We start from the raw sequence: 9,588 nt of genomic DNA on the forward strand, positions 1-9,588 counted from the left end.
CATCACAATCAATGTATTTCCAATTCCAAATTAATAATTACTTTAAAGTGAAGAACTTTTAACTGAAGGTTAAACATAGTTATTCTATTTTTGGAGAAGTGGTAGCAGGTGAATACTGTGTTTTTATTGCTATGAAGTGGTCTTTTTTGTGCTAAGTAGTAGGGCTGTGTTCCAATGGAAACCAAAAGACGGTGTGCAGTCCTCAGCCTTTCTCATCTACATGGCAACTGAACAACATGGAGGGCTATCAGTTTGATCTTTGTTCATAACACTGCCAATACTAAAAACAACACAAACACAGTTCACTGGAGTAACCTCATGGTTTTATTATTGTTCTTCACTGTCCTGTTCTCATGGTGAGTGTGACAAGCAGACCAGGGTATTCCTCTTCAAGGTGGAAAAGTCTGAACACAGGTCTTCATAGAGTTGCTCCAGTTAGTTGGAGATGACTTCCAAGAGAAAATGTGTCCCTCTACTGCAAGTGATTATAAATTATTTTTGCCTTTCACAGAGTAAGATCAAAAGCTGTAGTGAATCCAAAATGCCAGACATATCTGTTCAAGTGCAGTTTGCCTTCCTAACAACATCAGAGGTGGGAACACTCACAGAATACAGTCAGCCTCAATTTACAAAAGAAAGGATTCTTCAGCCTTGCTTTCTCAGATTACAACCTTGTTCAGTAAAATCCTTCTTTTAATAATAATTCTTGAACTGATAATTTTCAGAACTAGTTAAGCAATTAACTAGAATAGAGAATCATAAGGATGGCATAAGGATGAACATGCCCTATCTTTTTTACTTATATAGGCAGACATGCTAATGTTTAATTGTAGAATGAAGACTCACACTCTATGTTACTCCATTGCTAAGGATTCTACGTTTTGCATAAATGCCATGCACTGTTCTCAGTCTCCAGAATTCTTATAATAGAGATAAAAGACAAAGCAATCCATGGAGTAATTTGAGTACAGAAGCCTCTACAGTTTTAGTTTTTAAAAATATTTAGTACACTTAATTTCACTTACTTTTACTTTTGGTTTATTAAGGAGAAATACAAAAGTCTTCTAATACTCATTTTGCACTAGGTTGTAGAAAATCTGTGTTTTAAATACAAAAATTGCCATCACATATTATAAAATGGAACAAGAAGAAATGGAGTAACATGCTAGATATCAAATACAACCAACTCTCCATAGGTGTTAGAAGTTGTGAGATATAGCCACCTTGGAGGATAATTATTATGTTCCCTAATGGAAACTAGAGATTTGAGTTAATCATAGGAGTTAACTAAATTGAAGAGTTTATTTTGTATTGACTTTAAACTGAGATAATTTGTACCTATAAATTGGCTTACAATTATCTTCACAAACAGTCCTTACTCCCTAATTCTAAAGTTTATTTTACCATATTTAGAAGATTTTTATTTCTTCAAAGCAGGAATGGGAACATGAAGGATGAAAGGAAGATGAAGGGCATGCCTGAAGAGGGAAGGAGGGATTGAAAGGAATAAGGCAGAAAAAGTCCATGTTAACCCAATGACTATGAAACATAATCAAAATCAGTATCATGCTCTGCTTTCCTTGCATTTTCCTGGCAACAATGATTATGGGTTATAGACAAGGGAGGCAAGTTTGGAAGGAGGGAAGGAAAGGCGAAAGAGAAAGGAAATCTTAAAGTTATTACTTTGAGTTGTTAATTATGCATTATAATCAAAAGAAGTACCATACTCTTTGGTTTTACTTTTATTTTCCATTCAAAAGTGAGTGTGGAGGTCATGTAATTCAGAAAATATACCAGTGACATTTGTTGACAAAATGAAATTAAAGTCTATATTAATTTTAGATACAAGAAAGGGGAAATGTTAATTTGCATGCTTTCACAATAAAAGTCATTTTTTTTTTTTTTTTTTTTTTTTTTTTTTTTTAGGAAAAGTGGGAAGAAGTCAACAAGTCTACATTAGATTTTTTTTCAAGGCTTAACTAAAAAGAAAAATAGCATTATCTTTGAGGAGATGGGACTGATGCTACAGAACTAATTGGATGAGCACGGCTGCCTAGCCCTGGAAGTGTGAAACTCATATGCACACACTGATGATTCATACATTAGAGTAAGTAGCTACATTTTGTAAACTAGAAATGCACAAACACCATCTGCAACCAAAAATATAAGAAATACAATGATAGTGTGCATTCTCCCCACCTTCTCTCTATGTTTGAGGCTGGGTCTTACTGTTGCCCTGGCTGGCTTGGAGCTCACTAAGTCAACCAGTTTGATCTCAAACCCACAAAGAGGACTTGTATTCTGAATGCTGGATTCAAAGGTGCACACCACCACACATGGCCGGAAAATACATCTTAAAGGATCCCTCGTTTTAGTGTCTCTAGGAAGCCTGAGAAATATACTACTGTTGCATAGGAGGATCTAGTGTTCTGACAAATATAATGTGTTTTCTCTGAGCTCTGGCCAGATCAGTCACTACGAAAGGGGATGATGATAGTTGCTCAAACACCAACTGAATTAGTTCGATCAAGGGTTTTTAACAATGATTCAATAAACTGTCTTAAAAACCATATTAACTTTCCTTAGAGAAATAGAACAAGGTGAAAATAGTGTGGAGCTTACAGGAGAGAACGCAGTTCAGCATGGACTCTCAAGATAATTGCAGAAACATTTCTATCTTATCTGTAAGACTATTAAGCCTGCTAAATTGTTCTATACTTTTACATTTGATTTAATCATTCCTTCATAGTGTGATTTTAAAAAAGAAAACAGGCTAATAAAAATCAAGGTTATTTTCATTAGAATATTTTTTTATGAAAGCAGTTTTGATGCTAAGATCTATATAAAAACATTTTATTTTCAAGTATAGTTAATAAAATTTGTTCTTTAAATTTAATCCCCCAGGTATACCTGTAATTTTCATTATTTCCATGTTCTATTTTACCAGCATGAAAACTACACAAATACAATCACTGAAAACTAAGTGAAAGAAGTTAATAATCCACAATGAAACAGTAGTTTTCACTGTAAACAGAAAACCATCAGATGTTAGAATCTATTCCACAAAAGGACATATTAATTAAAATAAAACAACCTTCAACTTTTTACTTCTCATAAAAAACTCAGCAAGATCATTGTACTTCCTTGCTGTTATTGTACTAACTAAATCATTCCCTTTTTGAAATGAAAAGCTTGTCTCTTTAAGTTTGAGGAAAAGAAAAAAATGTAAATTAAAAAAAGGCAAGACAGATAAATATTTAAATGTTTATCTTCAAAGCAAATTGCTGTCTCTGATTCACAAACAAGTTTGACATTAACTATAATGATGGGCTAAATTCTCAAAAAGATTAATATTTTTTTATAAAGTCCAGATTATGTATGATTTTTATATAAGTAAAACCACCTTTTCCTTCTCATTTTCTTGTTCTTAGGTCGAGTAGATCCATGCAGTGGTCATCAGAATCACAAAAACTCATTAGGACATATATGTCAAAGTCTTTCCTAACATCACAAAAGTGTATGACTTTTTATTATTAATATTATTATCATCATTACTATTATTAATTGTGTATTGTGTACTAACAATTTCCACATTAGCACTAGTAAATTTTTTTAAATCTAAATTCATCTCTCATGACTTTGTTTAAATTTTTCTTTAAAATTATAATTATTTCATAGGTCATTTCACAACTTATGTTTTGCAGATCACAAGCTTTAGTCTCAGGAACTAAAACCTGTTGGTTTTACACTTAATTCACAGCTTTTTCTTTATAGAAAATGAGAAATTCACATGCTTCTAGAGAATGTCATTTGACTGTAATGTTTCAAGGAATGAAAGCAGGACCAGGTACTCTGTGACACAACAGAATTGATTGAGAAAGAGAGGACATTTTGTATTTCAGTCGTGATATGACTCTGTTTTGTTTAACTAGATATTTGCTTGTGGCAAGGTCTCCCTTTGTCGCCCAAGCTAGCCTTGAGTTCTTGATCCCCCTGCCTTCATCTCCCACTTTTTAAAATATTTGTTCTACTTGCCGATGAAACCATAAGATTATTATTTGGAACAAAACACACAAATCTACATAAACCTGAAGACTAAGAACATGTGAGACTGACACTTGAGGATTGCACATTGAGACCCAGGTAGAACCACGAAATCCATGGGTGGAAAGCCTTGGGTGATGTACAAAATCTACGTATATTAAACTTGCCTTCAAGGTCAGTTGCCTTATGATTCAAAATAGACTCTCCTTTTCTGATGATAAGAGAATGATTAGTACTAAATTATTAACTTGAATCCCGATTATACCGGCTAGGAACATACAATAAGTGTGGTATAAGGCACAGGTTAGCATTGGCAGGCAGTGCTTTTGCACATTTTTTTTCTTTTTACAATGTGTATTATCACTGTTGCTGCTGCAACCTCAGCAAAGCTAGTCAGAATAATTAAGATTACAGTGGCACACCAATACCAAATTTGCTGTATTATACAGAAGAAAGGGAAGGAAGTGATCAGTTTGTCACTGCACTTGTTTCAAATATACCCTAAAGGATACAGGGTTTTAAAAATCAGCAGCAGTTTTACAATGCTGAGTATACATTCCTGCTTGAACATCTTAAACAAATGTGCTATAACAGCCATGAACTTTTGCATCTGGAAGCCAAATAAGTAAATAAGTAAGAGTTACAACTTTTCCTTTAAAATAAAGCAATAGATTGTGTGTACTGTCATACAGTGAAGAACTGCTCAGTATTCCTCACTGAAGCTGTCTTAGGTACCAAAGTAGAACAATACTTTAATGTGACATTTAATTTGGATAAAACTAAATAGTAGTTGCATCTGCATTTAATAAAGGTAGGTATATTCTTTACTCACAATGGAAATGTTAATATTTCATCTCTCATTTATTAAATGTTTAAAGATTTAGCTGACTTTTTAATAATATAAAAGGCATAATTATAATTATTTTAAGAACAAATATATTAACCTAATATGGACTAATTATCTTAGCAGAAGTGGTAACTTCTGCACAAGGTATCACTCCTTAAGTATTTGGAAACTGAGTACCTAACTTACACATCAATCTAGTAGTTTGTAGACTCTGATGCATGTTGGAATCATCAAGAGAATCTTAAAGGCCACATAAGGTTCAAGATGCATCAGATACAATTAAAACAGCAGAGCTAGAGAAATAGCTTAGCAGTTAAGAGTGTGCAACTACTTTTACAGCGGACTACAGTTCTCAAGACCCACAGTAAGGCAGATCAGAGAACTCTGTAAGTCCAGTCCCAAGGGATCTTCTGGATTCCACAAGTACCTGCACATATCCACCACCCCCCTATATACACACACACGTGCATACATACAGGCACACACAGCTACACACACCCATACATACATATACATAATTACAAACAAAATAAATATTTTAAAATATATCTGTTGATATGAGGTGGTATTGGTATCTTAAAAGAACTTTATGTGATTCATAAAGCATCATGGAAGTGACTATTTCTGAGTTTTATGGGGGAAACACTTTCTATTTTCTACTTATTATTGTGGCTCTGGGATTTGTAATACTACACTTGATAAACACAGCATAAATAATAAAAGTGTAGATAAAAGACCTATACAAATAATTAATTTGATGAAGGATAACATTTATGTTGAGCACATGAACATAGTTCATGGGTTGAGTACTTTCCAATCACTAGACATTTTTACATGCAATACTCAAAATATTTTTCTTCATAGATCTGTAAATCAAGTAATCATCACCATAATGATCATCACCAACATCTCCATAAGAGAGATAATGATAGATAGGTAGAAACATAGATGATAGCTAGATAGATTATATACCAACCATTGCCTTTCAATGGCATCGAAGAAAACATATAACTAATCCCCTACCCATGTAGATTTCTGAAGCAGAGCTGATTTACTGGTATAAAGGTACATAGGAGTGATAGCCCTCCTATTGACTCCTAAAATGATGTCTAGCATTGCACTGTTATTAATTCTTACATGATTCAGTAGGAAGTTGAAAATGACACATGTGACATTATAAGTCTAGTGCTTCTTTAAATGGTAACTAAAAACTATTCTGAATTGTGATACTGTAACTAACATGTTAACGTACATCAGGATACCAATCTTAAAACTTTCCCAAACATAAACATGATTCTTCTAGTTGCCTCATTCATTTATACTGCTGGAATTATGATCAGAAGTAACATTTTGGATACATATTTCATGTAATTTAACAAGTAAGCATTAGAATAGCAAATGCCTATATAATATTACAAGGAAAGTTTGCTAAGAGCCAGCGAGGTGCCTCAGCAAACAATAATGTCTACAGCCAAGTATGATGAGCTGCCTTTGATCCCTAGATCTCATGTGGTGGAATGTGTGAACTAACTCCCATAAGTTGTCCTCTGACCTACAAAGATGTCAGCCCATATGCAAACACTTATGTACACATGCAAAATTAAAGTGGATCAACAAGTTTTTCTTCAAAGAAACTTTACTGAAATTCACAAGTAAAAATCAATAAGGCTGTTTCCATAAACCTAACAATATTGTAGGAGTTTACAAGCTCACTAGTACTAGTCAACATTTCTTTTTACAAGGTAAAGAAATTAAATGCTTGCTATAAATTTTAGGAAATGATATGGGAATGATCTTTAGAAAATGGTGAAGAGTAAATTCAATCACAAAAATTAAATTTATGAAAAATTAGTTTTATGAAAATTATAGTTCTTTTAAAATAATGTACGTAATTCTTATAATCAAGGCTGGCATATGTAACCTGAGTCTTTATTTACTTCTGATGGTGTGGAAAGATTTCAGATGACATATCATCAAACACACATTTAAGAATAAAAACTTGCAAAGAGCAAAAAATATGAAATTAAAGAAAACCAAGGATAATCTACTTGAAGCATGAATATAATATAAAGCCATCTGCGATGGTTAGCTTTAACTATCAACTTGAAGTAATCTAGAGTAAGAGGGTATTGTAATCCCAATGAAGAACTGTCAACATCAGGTTGACTTGTGGACCTGTCTGTGGAGGATTGTTTTGTCTAATTGATGTGAGAAGACAGTTCCTAGTGTGGGTAGCCCAATTCCCTAGGCAATGATCACCTTGAACTGCATAAATGTTGAATGTATACATTCATTTCTCCCTGCTCTTGACTTTGGGTGCAACGAACTAGCTTAGCTATTTGAAGTTTTCGTATTTACTTCCCCACAGATGATGGTCTGTAACCTTGAACTGCAAGCTGAATAAATATCTTTCCCTACTAACTTGCTTTCTGTACAATAATTTTATCATAGCAATAGAAATGTAACTATGATGCAATCATAATTTTAAAACATATGGCAGCATTAATATATAAATAGACCAGGAGATTAAAAATAGAACTCAAAACCCTTTATTATGCCTCCAAATAATTGTTGCAATATCTTTAATCTCCTGAGTAAAAGAAAAGTGATCTCATTTATCACATTACATCTAAAAATAAATTCCATATATGTTTAAAATGTTGCAACAAACCATGATGCTGTGAGTCAGTATTGTAATGTCAGTGTTTAGGAAACTGAAGCAGGAGGCTTGCTCCTGGTTGAAGGCTAGCCTTGGCTATAGAGAGTGTGAGCATGTCTCCAAAACCAACAACCAACCAAGCAGGTTGACGGACAATCACAGAAACCTGACATGAAATTACCTTGCTTTTATTGTAATAAGTTAACTATATCTTAGGTGAAGAGAAGGTAATGTGTCTGAAGTATTTCCTATGAACTGGGAGTGGTGGCTTCAGGTATAATCCCTGGGATTTGGCTTAATAACAAACTCATTGCCAATCTGGGTTGTATAGAATGTAGGAGGCAAACCTTGGGTACATATTTACCTCTTACATATTTACATATCACATATATATCACTCTTAGTTTTTTTTTATTTTATGTGTTTTGCCTGTGTGTATATATGTGCACCATGTGCCCAAAGAGGCAGCAAGAGGGTGTCAGATCCTCTGGGACTGAAGCAACAGACAGTGTGAGCCTCCACATGGATACAAAGAATGGAATCTCTCCTCTGAGCAGTGAATGCACTTAACAGCTGAGTCATCCCTTCAGCAGCAAATTCTCTTTAAAAAAAAAAAAAAAAAACCAATAAATAAAATGCAGTATCGATCAGTCTTAATATCATTTATTGAAATGCAAACTTTGAGTGTTGACAGAATTCAGAAATTTTGTTAAATTTTAGGAGTGTACCATTTACATTTATTTCTTCTTTGTGGAACTTGGTGAGAACTTGCTTTCTGGACTTGCTAACTCTTCATCAAAGGAGAGAGATGTATTCAATGATGCCATCTTTATGCCCTTTATTCTCCTTCCAAATCTTGTGTTATTCTGTGTTTTCTATTCTTGATGGATAAAAGACTGAGCAGCTGAAGTACAGGGAAAACACCAAGCATGTCTTTGTGGCTTCCATGTCTCTCCGGCTGGGCTCTCACTTAGCAACTGACTCTGTAAGGCATGGCCTTTGCCATAATCTGGATCTCCATTGAGACCTCACTCTCACTGAATTCTTCTTTTAATTTTAGGCTCAAAATCATGCAAAATGAAATGTTTCTTTTTAGTTGTATTTCTGATAATGATCAGTCAGCTGCAGAAAGTCTTTAACAAATGCTTGTTTCTATTCTGACTGTTCTTCTGCCTGTTTCCATTCTCTCCCCTCTTTATTCTATTGGGTGTGTTTATCAGTTATAATAATAGTTATTACTATTTTTCATGGTTCTACTCAACCTGAGGGCTTGGAAATAAAGAAATTCAGCTTAACATCACAGATCTGCCATTTCCCTAAGAGGCTTAGAAGATCAGAGCTGTTCAGATGACAGGCCACTTAGGGTGGCACACCCTATCCTTGAAAGCAGTGGGGCTGGTCAGGATATCTTGGTCAGCACTCTGATTGCTGCCCCAGCACTGTCTGGCACAGATCCCTAGGCTCATATCTAGATCGGGGACCCGATGGCCTCGGCAGAGTCTCTCTGCTGTGCTTTCTTCACACCCTGCTGACCCTGCTGCCAGCTACTCTCAGCAATTTCCTCATAAGGAAGGCAAAGGAAAGCTCAACTGAAAGCAGGGTGGGGAATGAGGGTCCCAGCCAAGGGTCTGAGCTGCCAAGATCGGGTAAATCATGGCTAATGATATTCGGATCTGTTAGATTTTATGATAAATTTATGAAACAGGCAATAAATATTAAGCTTCCTAGCAAATTGTTATGTTTCACCCATACACTAAAATATTGTGTGAAGTGGAAAGAAACAGACAAGGATAAATAAAGATTACCTAATCAGTCAAAAATATGATCTGAAGTAAAAAGTTAATACAGTGAAAATCAATGGCAATAGGCAATGTTCAAAAGAAAAGGTAGGAAATTGAAATATACAGGAAATTAATGACAGCATCCTCAAAAACTGGGATGGATTCAAAAGCTTCACTGGTACCAGGTATCTAGGCTTACACTCATAATCTCTGGGCACAAGAGACTGAGGCAAGAAAATCACAAATGTGAGGCTGGCT

This window comes from Onychomys torridus, chromosome 2 (assembly GCF_903995425.1).
Source record: "Onychomys torridus chromosome 2, mOncTor1.1, whole genome shotgun sequence".
In the NCBI taxonomy this organism is placed as follows: Eukaryota; Metazoa; Chordata; class Mammalia; order Rodentia; family Cricetidae; genus Onychomys; species Onychomys torridus.